General features: G+C 41.3%; 1 long non-coding RNA gene across 2 annotated transcripts in view; it reads right to left on the bottom strand.

Annotated features, from left to right (window-relative positions):
* Positions 1-10,483: 10,483 nt before the first annotated feature.
* LOC139587754 (uncharacterized) overlaps positions 10,484-20,869 on the bottom strand; it is a 110,957-nt gene continuing 100,571 nt past the window's right edge. For both annotated transcript variants that reach the window (XR_011678475.1, XR_011678476.1), the window contains one exon: positions 10,484-12,644. This is a non-coding gene — a long non-coding RNA (uncharacterized lncRNA). The remainder of the gene's footprint in view (positions 12,645-20,869) is intronic.

The following is a 20,869-nucleotide window of genomic DNA, read 5'->3' as shown; positions in this document are numbered from 1 at the left end:
CTCCCACCCTCCTGTCCAGCTGAAAACAGATGTTCCAGGAAAATGAGGGGTTCAGATGTTCCTGCAGATCCAAACTGCAGTTCTGCCCAATGAGAATCACAGGTAAAGCTGTAACACAGCTCTGAAAGGGCCCTGGATGAACAAATATTTATACTGGTTGGAGCACGAGTTTAAGTCAGTGAGGATGAGCCTTGTGTGTTACTGGCAAGGTAACACTGAGCAATCCTTGCAGCTGCAGGAGTATTTGGGGCTTTTTTAGGGGTGTACAAAGAGGTGGTGTGAGTCCAGAGGGGTCAGAGCTTCCTGCCACCAGCAGCCCCAAAGCCTGCAGGGAGAGTAGAGCACACACACATGTGCCACTGAAAGACACAGCAATGATAGCATCTCACCCACATCTCAAAACACTATGTGGGACCAGGGGAGTGCCCACACCACAGGTTTTCCTTTGTGCACTCAGGCCAAGTGGGCATCCCCTCAAAGACAAATTTCCAGATGCTTTGATTCAGCCACTTCTGAGAACCTCCTCCATGCACGGCTTTTCACAAAAACACCCAGCACAATTTGAGACTCCTTCTTCCTGCACAGGCTGTCAAATTTCCCTCCTTGCACTAAATCAGCTTTTCTGGGTTGCCTGTCTTCTGTGGCTTTATGTTGTCAGTTAAGCAAATTAATTATACTGTCCTATTGTTCGTATTTTACATATCTTTGCAGCCTTCCCAGAAAAAGGTGACCTGTTTCTGCACTTCAACAAATTGTACTTTCTTCCATGTGTTCATAATATCCATGGGGATATTTGCTGGTTTTTTTTGTTATATTCAGGCCCAATGTAGTTTCTCTCCATAAATGCCTCCAGTGAAACCTAAAACATCATCACCTGTTGCTCTGCACTGTATAAGGGAGAGTAAAAAAAACTGTACATGGTGACCAAGCCCAGAAGCTTCTCCTGCCACCACCTGGTGAGCTGGGGCTGGATTTACAAGCACAGAAACAAAATGTCTCCATTCTTCTTCCTGGGTTTTATCTGGCACTGGTACTCCTACTCATCCCAGCCATTTTGGAGCATTGATGGGTTAAATTACAGTGACTTTGTGGAATGATTTTAACTTAATCAGCCAGTATAAAACTAGTGGCATTTCATATATCTGTGGTACTTGAAGAGTTAGTGAATTTTCCTTTATGGAGAACATCTGGCTGGTAGCAAGGCAGGGATTATAACTTCAGGGAAGGCTTTTGCTTATATGCTGAAATAAGACATTTTCCTCTACAGCTAGTATTTGCCTTTTTTAGCTATTTTGAGGTAAAGCAATTACTTCCATCTTTCCTATCCCCACTCCAACTCTTTTTTGTTTGAGGTGTATTGTAGTTTATTGTTCCCAAAGCAAGAGCAGCAAGATGATTCTTCAGTCTCAATTGATGCTGTGCTTCTAGAAAACTTAGACTTTTATAGTAATGGCCTTCCACTCTTTCTTATGGCAGTAATTTTGGGGTCTATAAACACTGACATCTGTATCCAAAGTAAAAGTAAATTTGAAATACTGGATGGATCGTGTCAAGGAATCCTGACAGCTTTTAATTTCCTTTTGCAAGTTCCTTGCTGCTGCAGTTTCTCTCTGTTGGTATGAGCCAAAGCAGTTGAGTTTTTTGGTACTTCCTTGCTGCTTAGGACATTTCTGATCAGTGGCAGCCAGCTGGCCAGTGCCTTTACGTATCCAGCTCATATTTCTGAACATTACATCTGGGCTTCCTAATTTACCCAGACATTGTAGCTGCCCCAGAGATTTTATCTCCTCAAGTCTCTATAACCTGTAATTACTTCTTGGGAAGCCAAATGATGTTAATTTTTATAGTTTTAGACAGCATACAGCTCTTAATTAAGACTATTTTGGTCCTTTTGATTTTTGTGTGGCTGTAAGAGTTCAGTTTCTTTAGCTACAGCTGTTAATCAGCTTTTAAAATCTTGCCTATTATTTCCACTGGGGAGACTGACAAAGATACCACCTGTACTTTCCTTTTTTAGACAAAGAGAACATCAGTTCTGTAACATTTTTCCCTAACCAGACCTGTTATACATTTTTACCATGAGTATCTCACTGTGCCTTTTAAGATTTCATGCTGTGTAATTATTTTAACCCTTAAAGGGTTAAAAATAAATCTGAAAGGACAAAACTAAACCAAGCAGCTAAAACTGCTCACATCAAAGCCAATACAAACAAGCCTCCACTGGGGACTGAATGAAGAAGTTTTGTAACTCAGATTTTGGGGGGAAAGAAGCACAAAGTCGAAACAGAACTATTTAGAAGTGCTGAAAGGGAAAGTAACTTCTATCAAAGAGCATCTTTATAGTAAGTCAGTAACACTTGCTGCAAAAGAACTGAAACTTTGTATAAAGACACTATTGTACGTAGAATACTTGTTAAATGAGTAGGAAGGGAGGAAGGAAGATGTTAAGGCAGAATCATACTGGAGGTTTGCGAGTCACAGCTAACGTTTCAATGCTGCTCTTTATAATTTATACTGCTTCCTTAGGGACTTTATTAAACAGAATTTTCTCGTATTTTAGATGCCTCAGTTTCTACCTTTTGCCAGGGAGCTTCACGCGCCATCTCCCAGATTCTCAGACAAGTCTGGCAGCTGAAGCTCTACTCCAGATTCCCCATGTCTGGACACTGAAGTGTTTGTTTTGTAGTTGGGATGCATCTGTAGATATAACACTTCTATATCCATCCATCCATCCATCCATCCATCCATCCATCCATCCATCCATCCATCCATCCATCCCTGCTGTGGTTCCTGATCATTCTCCAGCTTCTCTTCAGATCCAGATCAAGTTTATTTCCACTTGATGGGTTAATTATTAATCTAGTATTTAATTTTTCATTCTTGCAATCTTTAATAGACACACTGACAGTCCTGGCAGTGATGAAACACGATTTTCTGAGCAGCTTCCCCTTGTTTCTGCCAAGCCCTCCCTGCCAGTTCCCCTGTACCTCCAGCTCCTGTGGATGTTGACACCTGCAATTCAGTAACTGTTTCTGAAACCTCTTTCCCCCTGACTGTTTTCCATGACTGCCTCTTTCACATGAGGAACTGAAAAGCTTTGACAGCTGCTGAATGTTGAATTGCAGGAGATCCTTCTGCTTGGTTTGCAGAATCTCACACTCTCAAAAGTTCAGATACTGCAAAGTGAGACAAATTTTCACTTTGGAGACCAATTCAAGTGGAGTTATTTTAAGCCAATGTATACTCTGCTAACTAGAACATGTCCCCCTGAGCAGGAGGAATTTGTATTTTTAAAAAATCAAATCAGACTGATCAGGCTCAGCTTCAGACTCTCTAGCATGAGATTTTTATCTCCTGACTGACTAGCCAACTTCTTCCACTAGAGGTTCACTTTGCTCCCAGCTCAACTAAGTATTTTTCCAACATGATCATGTTGCACATATGCAATCTCAGTTGAATTTCCATCACCTGTTGAATCATTCCCTGTGTCCTTCCTTCCTTCTGCTTCTAATTTTCTATTCTCAGGATTCCCTTCTCCTTTAAGAGAGAATGGACAAGTATCATCATAAGGGTTTCATTCTTAGCTGGGCTGGTAGCACCTTTAGCCCTCTAAAAATCTGCTTTAGAATCAGCCTGGACACAGTTCAGCATTCAAAGCATTAATAACAAACACCAACTCATTAGTGCACATCCAAGCCTCACTCTGCCTCCAGGATCTCCTGTCCATTAGGCAATGCAAACTTAAAACAGATAAATAAATACTTTAGTACACCAACTCTATCATTCAACCAGAAGGAATGTAAGAAGAGATAGGCAGAATTTTCTCCTCATAATGTCCATTAAATTTTGTCTTTTACAGAATTTTACTATGCTTTGAATATTGGGATTTCACTTAAACACGGGCAGTAGTGTCAGTGTTTCCCAGAGATATTGGTTTTGATGTCATGATAAACAGCACATGTGAGGATATAAGCACGAGAAATTCAGTAATCAGTTCAAAAATAGAGAGCTGGGGAACATGAGGATCCCAAGGTCAGTGGGAGGCCACACATCTCCCCTTCTGGCAAATGACATCACTCACCTTTTGTGGGATGCCCCTTTGGAGGAAACCTGGAATCTCAGGAGAACACCCATAACTGAGAGCTTCTCAGGCAAAGCCCAGGCTCTGAGGAGCTGCACATGGGAAAGAAATGGCAACAGCAATGGGTGACTGACAAAGCAACAAACCTCTTGCAAATTATTTCCAGCAACTAATTTATTTGTTTTAACCTTATTCTGTGTTGAAAACTAAATGTGAGTCACCTGTGAAATTGGTTAAGAGGAGGCACATTTGTGGTAGCTCTCAGTGCTGATGTTTGCATGTTTGCCTTACATCTCACAAGAGTCCAGGCTTCCAAAAAAAAAAAAGGTGCTTCAGATGTGGACTCCTGGCCTGTGAAATCCCCAAAGAACACCTGGGGACCAGCCTGGTTCAAGTCTTGTTGCTGTAGAAAGGGCTTACAGTGTGAGCAGCAACAAGCAGCTGGAGAACTGGGGAGGATGTTACTCTGGAAGCTTAGAAGAGCAGGTGAACTATTACACAAGCTGTTGTGTGCCTTCCAAAACGAAACAGGCCACCAGCACCCTCCCTGAATAAACCCAACAGAACCCCCACACCATGGGAACCTTGCTACAGCCCTAGGCTAGAAGAGAGATAAATTCCTTTCCTCACGTGGAGAAATAATGATAATAGATCTGAATGAAAGGGTGCACACCAGACCTTGTTTTACTAATGGAGAGAGTGATACTGTAGCTGGAGGGGATTACAGCCCTCACCCCAGAGAGAAGAGGCTCCTGTTCTTCGCTTCTGGTTCAAGACCAGGCTCTCAGTAGCAGTCAGTGGCTCAGGAGTCAGTTGTTGGCTGGATTTATAGCCTCCCTCCCCCTTGCCAGCTGTTTCACTTTGCAGTTTGAGGCAGTGTTTAAGGCAGGCCATGGCCCTGCAGGTGACTCCCTGCAGCTCTATCCTTGTGCTCGAGACAATGTGAGACTGCTGCAGGTCTCACATTGTCCATCTCCAGGCTAAGGGCAAGGCTTTTTTTATGTGCTAGTTTAGAAATAATTGATGAATATCTGTAAATAAAGCTATAAAGTAGAGCTGCTTACAGCATTATTTTCCTTGTCCCACAGTCCTGGCATGGGCACAGCTTTTGCTCCATGTCTCCATGAAGGGCTCTCCCAAATGATTCTCCTCCAGCACTGAAAACAGAGGAGATCTGCAGGACACCACTGACCCAGCAAACCCTCAGCTGCTGCCACAGCAAGAAATGTCAGGAGACAGAAAACCTGCCTGCATGAACCTGGGGTTCCTGCTTACCCTGATGCTGTGCGTCTTTCTGGCACTCTATGCCTAAAACTCATTTAATTCACCAGCGGCATTTTGGGATTTCCTACATTTCCTAAATCATAACGAAAGACATCCGCTGATGGCAAAGTCTCTGGGCTCAGAGGATTACGTGGGGTAGGGCTGCCTGAGACAGCCCAAATCCACTTGAGACTGAAAAGGTGTGAGCAGTAAATAAAAGGAAATCCTGGATCACCATGTAGTGTTCACTTTGACCTCCGTTGGTCCCTTCTATATTTTGTTAAGATCATATTTCTTTACGTGCTGCCTGGCTTAAAAGCCGTCATAAATCTGTGCTGTGCAGCAAGAATAACAGGGAAGGCACCATGTAATCCAAGGCGCCCTAATTCCATCCCAGGCACTCACAGGGAGCCATAAATCACTTTGGAGAGGCCTCAGATGGGAGTACTGGGGGGAAGGCTGGAAAGGCAGCCATAGCCTGGGCCCTGCCACTGCACCCATCTGCCTTCAGGCTGAGGTGAGCACAACTGCCTCCAAAATAAAGGGTTCTGATGTCTCCAGATTGAACAGTGATCAAATCCTTCAAATACTCTTTGAGGGGAAGTGCATCCACCTGCCTTTGGTGGGAATGCCCCATGGGATGTGCCACACACTGCAGGTGGGAGCAGGGCCTGGCTGCTGCTCATGTCGTGCATGTCCAGGTTTGCCTCCCCCTGGCATCACCTGGGGGAACCAAACACCTCACCTGGCTGGGCTCACCTGGGGCCAAGCCACTCTCTCCTGTCCCAGCTGCAGACACAGCTCTGAGCAGGGAAAGCTCCACCAACATCGTGGGCCTTTCACAGGTGTCTGTGAGCAATGGATGCTTCAGGGTGTGTGCCCACACCTGTCACTGTCATATTTTCTGAAAAATTTCTTTACCCAGGATTCTTCTCCTGGGAAGCTGAGAAACCTCAGAGAAAAAATGAAAACAATAATTATCTGATTTGCTTCTCCTGTGTTTTGCTGCTTTGGAATGTGGTTTGGACATTGTTTACCAATAGCTGGTTGTTTGATTGGTTTCATGTGAATTGTTTTGACTTGACCAATCACAGTCAGGCTGTGTCGGACTCTGGATTATCTTTTTATTTTTCTTTAGTCTCTTTTAGCCTTCTGTCTGTATCCTTTCTCTATTCTTTAGTATAGTTTTAGTATAACATTCTTTTATATAATATAGATAATAAAATAATAAATTAGCCTTCTAAGAACATAGAGTCAGATTTATTCATTCCTCCCTTTGACAGGGGATGCAGAAAATACCACACACACCCTCACCCAAACCAATGGAGATGGAGCTCCTCCACTGGAAATTTGGGAAGAGCTGGAGCTAGGGATATACTACCATATTCTAGACAGTAAAATCTCTTTTCCGAGGGACACTTTCCTAATAATAATTTTGCTTAAGTTTTAAAAAAAATTGTGAATAAATTTTTGGTTTTTTCTGCCAGCTAGTGTAATATGATGGATGTAATATTTTTATAGAGTTTCTTCATACTACAGTTAAAAGTTATTAGATTTTGGAAAAGATGAGTTGTAAAGGGGAATGAAATGAGAACATATTTGTCCATTTGAATTTCTAAAGTCAGATTCTAAGTTTTGCTAAGATGCAGGAATAAAAGGTAAATCATTGAATCCTGGACAATCAAGAATTTTATTCTACCAATGGTAAAAAGGAAAAAGAGGGGAGGAAAAGAAAATACAACCAAAGTTGTGGCCATGTTGCAACTTTGGAGGAAAAAGTTGAATAAAAAGGAGGAAAAAAGTATGTTGCAACCATGAGTATCCTATGCCAAACCTCAGCGGAGGTCACTGGAATGAGCCAGCAAGCCAAGCCTAAATAAAAATAGGACCTGTGGGATTCCCCATCTGATTTTCAAATAGTCACTGCTACACTACCATTTGTCAAGTTTGCAGGGTAGTTTTTTACCAGATGTGAGGAACACAGCACCAAATCGGGGCTGAATCCAGAGAGAAGAGTGTATCCTTGCACATGGGAATAATCTGCTCAGGAAGCATCTAAAGTCCGAGACTGGGCTGAAACCTCCCAGACCCCTGAGTGCTGTGAAATGTGTTTTCATAATTTCACCACAAGTGAGATGTTTTTGTCACCAAAAGCAAGGTGTTCAAAGGACCTGTCTTACTGTGTAAAGGAAGGGTTAAACTGCCTTTTTTCACAAAAGAGAAATGCCAATTTATTGTATCAGGAACATTTTTATTTTCAGTTTAGATGTTTGCATTAAGAACCATCTAAGAGTGGTACTATTATTTGTGTTATTCAAAGTACATCAAGTGTTTCTCACTCTCTTCCAAGTGTTAATTAATACCAGATATTATTGTGTAAACTGCTGCTCACTTTCAGTGGATTGAGAAGCCTTTTTAACACACTTTGTTTGCTTTATAAAATCTCACTTGGGCTCCTTGAGGATGGAAATATTATTGTTTACACTTGTGTAAGCAAGCTGGACAGGGAAACCCAGAGCAAGAACCTCTGGAACATGAACATAAGACACATCAGAGAATTCATTTGCAGCTGTCTCTTAACCTGGTTCCTTGCTGGGTTTTGTGTTGGAGACTGGTCATGAACACTATTCCACAACCAAACAAATTTTTATACCATCAAGTGTTTAGCATGAGTGGTGCTCATTGTTCTACAATTAAAAGTGTCCATGTGACTCAGGAACACAGATTTATTTGAAAACCAGTGGATATTTTGGCCTAGGTTTTTGATACAGATTTTTGATACACAGGTGGGGCTGGCAGCACATGTCCTTAGGGTAGTTACTGGGGTCATCTGCAAATGTCTACCTTTGCTTTAGTGTTTTGCCAAATGTACTAAAAATTTTTACACTGGGAAAGTGGTTTCAGGAATAAGGAGGTTTGCTCATGTTTAAAAACCCAACAAAACTATAAGAGCCTTGAAAAGGTAGAAGAGACAGAACACTTCCCACATCCACACAGTAGAGATCCAAAGTTCAATGGTGGCTTCAATGTCAGAGAGCTGCTTAATGTCTTCTCTGTGCCTTCTCCCAAAACACCAAGCATTTTCTCCAGGGCACAGAAGGGAAGCTAATAACTGAAATCCTGGCCTCAGAGAAAATCCCATACCCATCAATTTTTACCTGGCCGGTTATAAGCAAATGTACAAGTTTTGTTCCAGCAAGATGCATTAAGCTTCTGCTTGTCAGTGAATATTTACTGGCACACTAAATCAAAGAGAGATACTGAAGTGGACACAGACTGAATAGAAGTGCATGTCATGATACACATTTCTCATGTGATGTTATGTGCACTCATGATGAAGCTCCTTCCTCATACTTGATGTGTGCAACAAGCACCTCAAAAAGTGGTACTGCTGATTGGAGTTTTAAAAAAACCTGGCTGTTCTTCCCTTGTGATTCCAGCAAGCCAAGCTGCTGCTTACATTTGGATACAAACATTTTCAGTCTGCAGTTCTGGTAAATACTCAGTGCCCCTGAGTTGTGCTTTCACGTTTCTGGTAGAGTGTCATTAGCTGTAATGCCAGCCACTAAGGACAGCCCTGATTATCTGCAGGCTCACAAGCTGCCAAGAACAGGCACATGGTTTTGCATTTACAGTTGATCCTAGAGAGGAGAACACTATGGATATTTTTGGCCCTTTATTTTAATGGCATTGCCAGAACGACTTGAATCTGAAAACTCACAGCTCATTACCAAGAGCAAAATGCTGACCCAGGCAGAGCCAGAAGATTTGAAAACTACTCCAGAGTTGGGATCTAACAGGCTGCTGTAGAACGTGGACAGCATTTTCCCTCTGTTAACCCCACTGTCCCAGAGAGAACATTCCCTCTGTATTTACAGAATGCAAGACTGTGCTCTCCAGCCTGTTCTGCACCCTGGAGATGCTTTAGGCTTCACACAAAGCAATCACTGCCCCAGCTTGTCTCATGTTCAAGCTGCAGCCCTGAGGCTGCAAGAAAGAGCTCAGGACCTGCAGTGCTGCATTAAGAGATGCACAACCAGAGAAATGAAGAAGATCAAAACCAGTATTAGCAACGGTATTGCCTGTTCTCCTGTGGGTGTTTCAGACATGCACCAACTTCTCCTCCTATACCAACAGCTTTATCTGCCTCTATGAACCCAAGTCAAAAAGCCTGCCAAACCTTTGGTAAAGGTATGAACAAAAGGCCCTGTTTTGAGGTGTTGAATGACCTCAAATACCACCTGACTCCAGATAACATGTGGCATTTTTGGACCAGAGAGGCAATAAAATACCCACTTTGGCTTCTGACTGTAACATGAGTTATTCCATTTGCTTTCACTGTGCATGTCACAGCTCTCCCAGCTACAGAGATGAGGGAAAGCTTCTCAGGGAAGCTTGCCTTTGTGTAGCTGGCAGACAGAAACACAGGATTACACTTACCTTCAATTTTGACCCCAGTCTACAGTAACAGGCTGCTGTATAAACAAAATATATACTGATGGTTATACAAAACCAGTCTGATACCTCTGGTCTCAAGATAACTTTAAGGTTTACAGGACTCCTATTTCTGGGTGCATTTTGCACATGGCAGAATGATTTCTATGTCTACAACCAAACTCAGCACCTTGTTATATTCCCCTTCTTCCACTGATTTTTCTTGTAAAACTCTAGAGTTCATATTCTCAAAATATCTTTACTGGCAAACATTTTTTTGTCCATAGTTTTTCAGATGCATTTTGTACTTTTTAGATAGAAGAGAATTCTTTTGGGGCACTAAACATCATTAAATGAGCCTGTTATGAGAAACTGAGGGACTAAATAGATGTCTGGTTTTGGTTTTTTAATTCTCACTCTTGATTTTCATTGTTACAGCTTTTCCCTTGCAATGTAAACCTTACCTGCTGAAGAATGTGTGATTTAACCCAGAACTCTTTGTAAAACACTGCAAGATTCCTGAGGGAGAGGTAAGGTTGAACTAAACCAGGGTATTGTGAGTAAAATTTGTTGCACTCAAACTTAGATGTCAAGGAAATACAAACTTCCTCAATGCAAGTTCTCAGCATTTTTGGAACAATTTCCCCCAGTAACTTCACCCCACTAAAATGAACCAAAAATTAAACAGAACAAGAGCAGGCAAACTTTGAAATAAATAAAACTTCTTTAATTCAATTTTTCACGATAAAGACTTTAAAAATGGTAATTATTTTGCAGGCAGTTATCAAAAATCTACACTTAAAATCTAAATTTAGAGCTATTAGGGACAGGATAGCAACAACTGTATCTAGACTTACTTTGCTGGTCTCAGAAGTATATCTCAGGAGTGTATTTTAGCTCTTGTTTCTCTGTGAATTAAGACACTGAGGTTGTTATGCTGCCTATCAGGGAAGGCAGTAGGTTGTATAGTTATCTCCTGATTGGGGCAAAATCACTACCCTGAAACCACACAACCTACTACCTCATCCTGTTAGAGCATCACGTGCATCTTCTGAAGGAAACATTTCACCATTGTAAGTAAATTACCTTATCTCTCTCCAGCCCACACATTTCTTAGCCTTAGAGAGGCCATATGGGACCTCAGCCCTTCCCCACAGCTCCACCTGGGAGTCAGACAGAACTGGTGGAGGGACTGCAGAGACAGGAGAACTGCAGTGGCAAACACTGTCCCTCCCAAACTAGCAATATGTAATAAAACAGTGAGTTAAATCAGTGCCCAAAACTGACTGAAGAGACCTCTTACTTAGGGTTCAAGTATTTACCATTTCCAAGGCAGAACACGACTGACTGGGAAGACATCCTCTCAGGGTTTTGTCCAGCTCATCTCTTTGGAGTTTCTCAAACAGCCTACACCAAGTGGATTTAAACAGCTGCTGAATCAAAAGTACCATTTTATGTTTAATATGAACACAGATGCCAGAAAACAAGGGAGAGATGGATCAGCTGTTTCCAAGTGGCCACTCCCATGGCAGTCCCACACAGCTGGGTGTGAGCAAATCCACTGCAGGCTGGGCTGTACCTCTGTATCCTGGCACTCACACCCCACCTGCTCTCCAAAAATGCCAGAAGGAAATGGCTTTTGAGCCTGAATGGGAAATACAGGAATCTAAACACTCTGAGGACATTTGTGTACAAGAACCAAACACACAGACAGAGCCAGAGAATGGTACAGTTGAAAAATATCTGTGTTGTCTTTTGGAGCCATCCAGCGCTGACATCACAGCCACTTCAGGAAAGACAGTAGATTGTATAGTTATCTGACAGGCAGGGCATAGCCCTAAAACTATACAACCTACTACCTCACCCCAAAGGACAGTCACATTCTGATCACAGGAAGCACAGGCTGCATTCCCAGACAGCTGGATTGCTTAGTGACAACCTAGAAGACAAAAAACTCTGGAGACAAATGTTAACAGTCTTGAATTTGAAACACTTTGCTACATACCAGTCAATGTTCTGCTTAATGAGCTCCAGTTCCATGTTTGAAATGTTTAATAGATTTGCAACTTGTGAAGTCATGTCAGTGACAAGATACACAAGGGAAACAGGATAGAGCATTCATTTTTAATAACTGCACTTGTGCACTTCCAGCTCCTACATGACTGTACCTTATCAAACCAGTTTGTCACTTTAGGAAAGGCTATGACTTAGAATGGATGCTGAATAAATGGATTGTTTAACATGCTTCCAGATACTTCTCCATTATCCTAATGGGGAAGAGCTGAAGTTCTCTAAGTGAATTTCCCAAGTTCTGCACAGGTAAACCCCAAAGACTGAGCAATGAATTTGTCAATACTGTGAGGAATTGTGGCCTACTCAGCAATACTCCTAACTGAGCAGTAACCCAGCTCTGAATTGATGACCAAATTAAACACACCCCACTGTACCAAGCAGGCCTTGGTTAGAGGGATTAGCAGAACTGCCACTACAGCATCAGCTTCTGTAGCCTCAAACTTATGCTTGAGTTTGAGGGGGTTTTTATTCCCTGCCACCTGGTTTGATAGACAACAACACTTCTATTCAGGGTGGATATAAAGAAGTGGGAATAACTGAGATATCAGTCTGTATTCTAATATAAATACTGCTTGAATAAAGAAGCAAACTTTTAAAACAAACACCCTACCTTAATCAGTGAGCTAACCTTTTCCTAGTTAATTAAAGAGCACAATAAATGCTGCATCCATCAGCCCCACCATGGATCAAGGTGAGTTGTTTCACTCAGCAAGTGTCACCCTGAGGTCATTTGGTCACACTGCAGGGGGAAGACACCATCTGCCCTGGCTTTCAGCATCACTGCTGTGGGGATCTGAAAAGAGAGGAGCAAGACAAAACACACAAATCTCAATTGCATTTCACTGCACACTGAAACAATTATAAGGTGGGTGAGAGCATGTGCAAAGCAGAGAGCAGCTTCTTTCTCCAGGAGAAGCATGCACAGCACCAACTTTCCCATTCACCTGGTACTACCACAGGTACACCACGACCCATGGGGACCCTGACTCAAAGAGACAGGCAAGAGAAAAGTATAGTGAAAAGAGAATAATTTTTATTAGATTGACTTGAATATTTAGGAACATTGCAGAGACAGGCAGAGAGAGGTATCAGGTACTTCGCCTTCAAGGAACAAACACTTTTAAACAAAGCAGAGAAGGAAGGAGAATGCAGATATCTGATCAAATTGGATGTCAATGTGTTAATCTCTAAAGGACAATGTTATGCCATCAATGTCATAGATCATTTCACTGTAGTGGGCTGAGAACACGTAGAAAGAGGTCACTGGCTGCTGTTAGCTGCACATGGTGCCATTTGTTGGACAAAACAGGACAGGTGCAACTCTGACCATGCTGAGATCACTGCAAGGAAGGAAACACTGTCCAGCCCTGCATTTCACCTCTTGGAACCTCAGAGCCCTTGCAGGCCAAAAAGGGTGATGATGTTCTTTCAATACCATACTGAAGGAATACCTTGAGAGACTTCAACATTTCATCAATATAAACCCCTGCCCAAACTGGTACCAGAAGCCTCTCTTAAGCTCTATAAAGAACCCCTTTGGAAAGCTCTCCAGCAGAAAGCCTGATAGTCTTCTCTATGTACTTAAGGGTTTTAAATCTCAGAATTTTCTCAGTACCAGCTTTTTATCATGGACAATTACTCTCCCAATAATCCTCTGAAAAAAACCCCCTACCCTGTAACTCTGTTTTTTAGATAAGACATTTTAAAAGAAACAAGTTCTTTATGTGTGCAATCAGGGATCTCAGTATTTTTCCTCAGAGCCAAGAATGTGAAGTGGAGCTAAACTTCTGTGCAGTTTCAGCAAAGCTGGATGTGTTGCACAGTCACCTCTCAGAAACTGTTTTCTGTGTAAAATAAACCCTGTGCTTATATCAACAGAACAGAGTTACATAATATAATTGGAGGAAAGCTGAGTATTGTGTGACTTCAAAGTGTGACTTTTTGTAAGCATCTTTCATAGTGGAAGGACAAAAACAACACAGCCTTTCAGAAGAGCAACTCTTTATGCTGGATGGTCCAGTGAAGCCAGTTCAAAGAACCAGTCTGGCTCTAAAAGGATACATTCACAGTGGTGAAAAGCCCAAACTATCACACAGACCCATCCAACTCCAATGACAGGGAATTTTGGATGAAGAACCTTTACTTACAGCTGATCTTGGTGACTCTAAGAGACATATATAGATTGAAAGAAAAGCAACATTCTGGAGTATGTTCTAGGGATTTACACTGCCTGTTTTTAATATATCTGGACTTCACTTACACTTCCGGGGGCAATATTAGGTGGGATACTGGAAAATGTTCATCCCTGTTGAAAAAATGGTGAACTTGAATTAACAATTTCTAAAGGATGCTCTTATTTTCTATGATAATGATATTAGAGAATCTTTTCTCTAGGTGCTGTGCTGATATAATGTTGCCTTAATGTATATTTCCCCACAAAAGTAGTAGTTTTTTAATTCATAATGATATTGAGATAATTACTTGTAAAGTACCATAAACTCTGTGTAACACCATTTTCTATAAGATCTGTTATTATGGGTATTAGTAATACTCATTAGCAAACAAAAAGGGAAAAGAATGTGCTTTATCCAACACCAAAAATTAATTAGTCTTCTGCTCTCACAAGCTGCCCATAAACTTAATTTAATTGACTAGATCACCAAACAAGGATGAACTTTAAAATACTTAATGAAAGAAAAATCCATGTTCATTTTCCTTCTACAAAGACGACAGGCACATGAAATAGCTCTCTGGCAAGAGTTATGTTTCTAGTTTAACAATTGTTTAATACTAGGAAAAATATGACATTTCCATATTCCAACTCTCACTGAAAAACATCTTGGAACTGATGTTAATAAGTACCTCAGCAGTCACTTTTCAAAAGGCAGGGGGCCAAGTCTGCTATTTCTGTGATGTTACAGGAAAGCAGACAGTGTTAAAGCAGGCTTGTTCTATCACTAAAAGCCTTACTAATGGACAGACTGGGACAGCACAGAACAAGCATTCTGTGATTTCAAGGTACCTTCCCCCCAAAACCTTGTGAGGGTTTACAAAGGCCAAGCCTCCCTGGCTCCCAGGAAGAAGGAGGTGCCCTGGCTGGGTGCTCTTGGAGTGCACTGTGATTACCAGGGAAGGGTAATCTGGAGGCCTTCTGAGGCTGGACCTTCTCCAGCATGGCTGGGGTCTGGATGCAGGCCAGACCAGCAGTTCCCAATCTCTCTGCATGCAGTGATGATCTTCTGGATTCCCAAGTGAAGCACAGTCCCCACTCTGCTCCTACAGGCTGTTTATTCATGGTTAGAAATGTCACCTGTAAGATTGATCTGGGGGCTGTTCAGGTCCAACCCAGCTAGCTCTGGACCCCAGCCCCACAATCCTATATAGGACAAAAGTAAAAGACTGGGGGTGCTCTCCTCTGGGGGAAAGGGGAGAATGGAACAAACCATGTGATCACTGCAAATTATCAAACAGCCAGTGCAAAAACAACAACTAAATAAACTATTTAGTGCAATACAACAGTCACCAATGTGCTCAGGAAGAGCGTTGTGGGGAAAATGGCTGAGGATATGCCAAGGTGGACACTCCTGACCAAATTCAGCAGGGCTTGGATCAGGCAGAACTGTCACACCCTTCTCCTGGGGCAGGACTGTGGCAAAGCAGTATAGTGGCAGGTAACCTTCCTAGAGATTTTAGTAGAGATTACTTAGAGGATGGAAGGATTCAGTTTCCTTGGATTTATGTATGATAAACTCCACACAGTGCATTTCAAAATCTATTTTTAACTAAATATAACGAAAATGACACACTGCCTTCATATAGCATGCAAACTTCAAGAAGAAAAAACACTCTACAGACACAGATGTTGTGACTCCTGTGAAATACAACATGTACTGCAATCTCACTCATTACTTAAATACAGTTGCTTCTAAAATGGCAAACAATTGCTCCTGGGAAGATCGTATTCATGCAGATCACACAAAAATGAAATGTTAATGACAGCTCCCACAAATATTCACTAATTTTAGGGTGTTGAGTAATGGACCTTATATTTGAAAGAGCTGAGCTCACCTAACTCAGCTGACATCACCTGGATTTGCCTTAACATCTCTGAACACAAAACTGAACACTTAAACTGATCACCCTCATCTTTGACTTGATATGTGATGTCCAGCTCTCCAAAACTGCACCTTTCCCACTCCCCCTAAAGCCCTGTGAAAATAAAATCTGGGCACAGTCAATGATGCAGACAACTGTCAGAACCACAGTCTTCTGTCTCTCCAGCTAAATACTCAGCCACCTCATCAGCAATTATTTGAGTGATATTTTAAATTCTTTTTGGATGGAAAACACCTTTACTGCACAGAAAATCTTAAATAAGCCATCCGAATTTTAAGTCAAGTGGATTTGGCTTTTTAGTACGTGGAATTTATACAGTTTCACACCTAACCTATGTCACACCAATGAGAAACAGCTATTTTTTTCAGTTCCTTATAGAAGCTAAGAAAAATGGAATAGTCACATCTTCTTAAAAAAAATGCCATTCCCAATCTCTATCCACTAATTCCTTTTTGGGAAAACTGAATTTTCACTCTGAAATTGATTCAGGTCCTTGAAAATTGTTTTTCTTTAAAAAGACATGCAATAAGCTAGTATATACAAATCCTAACTTAATTAAACACCAAGAGGTGCTTAATTTGCCTGTCAGGTTAAGCTTCAACAAGAAACTAAAATTCATTTTTCAGAATGCAGCCATGCCAATAATTATAGTTGGTAGAAAAATGGCTTCTGGCCTTCCTCCCATAAGGCTTTCATTTTAAATTTTAGCCCTTAGTGAGATCAAGCAGCTGACAAGTAGGGGTGAATGAATTAGTGGTCTGGGAGCCAGGAGTAGGTCAAAGCTCCAAATAAGCCAGTGGTAGTGGATTTTGACTAAAATTCTGTATTTATATCAATGCACCCTTCCATCTGCCATCACCACAAACAGGATAAAGTTACTCGAGTGCTCTTGAAGAAGGAGCTTTATATGATGGCAGACAAGTAAATCCATCCTTTACAGACTGTTCCATTTGTGATGATCACTTCAGAGTCTGCAGCATGTGAAATTGAGGATAACATTGTATGGAAAGCTGGCATGAAATCACTCTTCTGTATAGCATGTTTGTTTTACAATATTGTTAAAAGCCTAAAATTCATTTCTATTGCAGAACAATGTTCTGGGGTCTGGACTGCATTTGGGGTTGAGCCAGTGGGCTTGGTTCAACCTGACAGTAAGCCAGCAGAGGCCTGGAAGTCCACATGCACTAACACAGAGAAAGCATTTCCACAGGCATTGCAAACCAAGCTGCAGTTTGTTTCTGGTTACTTTTGGGGCTTGGGGAGGGTGTGAGGCTGTAGACATGATCAGACAAGACTGCTTGCAAGAGCAAGTGTTGTCCCTAACCCTGTTAAACATTTTTATGTTAGGGGACCTTCCACAGCGAAACTGCCACTTATCAAGTTCCCTGTCTTCTTTTAGTCACTATTTTTCTTTGGTCACCAGCACAGATCCCTGTGCACTTTGTTATCACCCTGGGATGGGATGCTGTCTCAAGCTGTGTTATGATTTCAGAAGCACACACTTGTGCTCTGTTAGGATGACTTTGCCTGTGCTCTGAGCAGTTATTTTCCATTTGGAGCATTCCAAGGACACTGCCAAGAGCCTCACGCACACACTCGCCCTGCCCAGCTTTACATGAGCCTTTCAAAAGCAAGGGGGAAGCACTGAAAGCTGCCATTGGCACACAAGGACCCTTCTGCCCACCTGTGCCTGCATGCTGAGGGGGTGAAGGCTTTTGGAGGGTTGGGGTGAGCGGGCAGTGCTGCTGACATGGCACTCACAGGCACAAGAGAATTCCTGGTGAGTTCCAGGCTTGGGGCTCACACAGCACTGCCTGTGCTCAGCTCCACACAGCCTTCTCCTTTCTCAGGAGAATCTCCAGTGATGGATACCAGTCTAAGTTTGTGTACCTGAGACTAATTTCACTGGTTAAACATTCATGAGTGGGCTGAAGGGTGGAGAGTGAGCAGATCTTTGCCAGAGCTCCTCGGTGTGCTCGGCTCTCCATGTCCATTATTCATGACGCTGCTGCTACAGGCCCTAATTTTACACAAACAGAAGTCACAAGAGAACTGTTACAAGGAGCAACCAGGAAAAGCACAGGGAAAGAGTGCCTTGTCAGTTGGCATTAAAAACACAGTTCAGTATTGCATTTTCTGGTTGTGAAGCCCCTTGGGAGTCAAAATATGCAACACATTTTCTCTGAAAAATAAAAAGCTGAAACTTAAAATCTTGTAGATGGTGTTTAGAACCAATTTCTTCATGTCCTATGCACAACTCCATTCCAATTCCCCACATATGAAAAATACATAACCTCTTAGCTCCAAATTCATCTACCTTAGAGTTCCTTTTAGCTCCTGTTTAAAACCTACTAAATTCTATCTTGGCTATCATGTAAGCTATTGTTCTGTGCCTGCTCAGGGATGACAGACTCCAGAATTTAAGATCTGTTGTGCCAGAAGCAGATTAAACCTTCTCTGAAGACAGAAACATGCACATTATTACTAGGATCAACTGATAAATACAGCAAGCAGACTTGGAGCAACTGAAATAATTGATTCCCTTCCCCTTATCAACACAAAAGATAAGAGGCATATAAAAGTACCTGTTTTTCCATCTCACAGCATTTGTAGCAAACACAGTGGACAGTATTTCAATATTTTCCTGTTGCAGAAATAAGCTTTAGGCACAGAATCCATGACATGTAAATTAAGATATACTTCACAAGACATATCTTAGTTGTGAAAGTAGGTCATGCATTTAAGGCATTTCTAGACTCTCGATGTAAATATTCTGAAAATATTTTTGTGTGTATAGAATAATATTTTAATTATTTATCGGACTTCATTCTCTAAGAACACTAAAGGAACAGATATTTCTAGGAGTCCTCATAGGGAAATAAGTACTTCTTGCAACCATTTACAACTTTATGTAGTGCACATTTTGTTCTTAATGGAACTGCATGCTTGAAGCACACCTCGAAAAAAGTTAATACAGTAGAAAAAGTTATTGTGTGAAGATCCCAGACTGCCCAGGGAGCCTGACTAAACAACAGCATAACAATTTCAAATGTTTACTACCTTGTATTATTTTGGGACTCTTGGAATTTCCTCAAGACTGGTGTTGGGTACTTGTTCACCTGCCTATGAGCAAGTTATTCCATGAGCAAAGTTAAAGAGGGGAAAAAAAAAAAAGAGGAGAAAGCTAGAAAACAAGAGAGTCTATGTGTTTGTGATGTGAATTGAGTTTCCAGGCCAGAACTTTTATCAGAAGAATAAAAAACACCAGAGGCAATTTAAATCAGCACCACTATCGATTTATCCACTAGGTGTCACAAAATAATCACGGCAAGCAAGAGGAAAAGCAATTATATGTAAAATGTGTCAGTGTACTACATCAATGAAGTGCTGCTTTGAAATGAAATCTGTGATAAGAGCAGATGCAGGAAAATGTCATGGATCTCATGAATATGCATAAACTGTCAGGAGTGTATGGGAACCTGAGCCATGACACACAAAAGCTGTTGCTAACCATGGTGTATGTCATGTAATGGATTCACATACAAGCATGTAAGTGTTCCATTAAAAAAAAAAAACTCTTCCCAAATCCTAAAAGCAGGACTTCCATTCCTCAGAACTGCAAGATTTATGTTTCTTGCTTTTTAATGCTCCAGCTACTGGACAAACGTATTGTATCAGATTCTCTACATATATGTAAAAATCTCTACATATATGTAAAAATCCCTCATGGACTACAGGGAAAAAATGCCAAGAAAACAAGTTCTGAAGGCTAAAACATATGAGGAAGAAAAACATAAATATTTTATCAATATTAGTATAAAATCACCACGAATGCCAAACATTGGAACTGGCAATAACATGTGACAGACACTCCTTAGATCCAGACTGTTCTTTTGGAAGGAGAGGGTAGAAAATTACCAAATGGTTCTGTAGCCATTATTTTGTAGAAATCAACCTCTACTGCATAGATAGTATTTTTTTTCTTAAATATTCGTGGACCATTTTAAATTAGTAATTACACATAGACCTGCACTCATCCAAAACACTGAGTTCCATGAAAGGATTAAGGCTGGGCTGTTAATACAAGCAGCTTGGTGTTGCACTAAAAAAGGGTTCTTTAATAACAATAACTTTTCCTCAGAGTTGCATAAAATTTTTATGGGCCAAGTAGACTCCAGTGTGCATTTATCATTATCTGTACTCACACATAATCCAGACAATTAAAAATGCTGTAGTCACTAGCATATACAACATTACGAAGTAGAACAGGCTGTTAGATAAGAAGAGGAAACGTATCCTGAACATTTTTTATCATCCAAACAAAACAGTACCAGGGCTCTTTATGCTCTGCTGCCAAGTGCCATTGGATAAAGCCAGCCTAAGCAATGTCAAAACCCCTTCCCCCCTCTGAGAAATGCAGTAAAGGAACACATGCCCTACCAGGGCACTGTATGTTTATACTGCAGTTTGTATGTTTTATCCTGGCTGTAAAAATCAGGCTTTTCCAGGGTGTAAGCAAGCTCATATGATAAAGTTCAGACTTTTTACATAGTCCTTCTCTGTAGGATGAGCTGTCTAAATGTCAGAGCTGGCCAACATTTTCCAAAGCTTGGAAACACTTTCTTACTTGGTGACCACAGGGAAGCTTTTCTTCTGTGCAATTTTTCCTCTTTTTTTTTTCAGCCACTCAGTTAAACACTTGTGCTGCCAGGAACACAGGTACAAAGCTGAGAGAAACACCTTTTGTTTGTTTGTTTGTTTCCAAAACTAGCATAACTTAATGTGTATATGCTAAAGCAGTCTGATGTTGTGAAATACTCTTTCAGAAGAACTCAGAACTATTCTCTGAGGTTCTCCACATTAAAACCATTATCTGGCTGTAAAGAACCCTCCAGTGATGCC

The sequence above is a fragment of the Agelaius tricolor genome, unplaced genomic scaffold, assembly GCF_023055355.1.
Source record: "Agelaius tricolor isolate 1412-34295 unplaced genomic scaffold, bAgeTri1.0.p SCAF_3, whole genome shotgun sequence".
Taxonomy (NCBI): domain Eukaryota; kingdom Metazoa; phylum Chordata; class Aves; order Passeriformes; family Icteridae; genus Agelaius; species Agelaius tricolor.
This window is presented reverse-complemented; position numbering and strand designations above follow the sequence as displayed.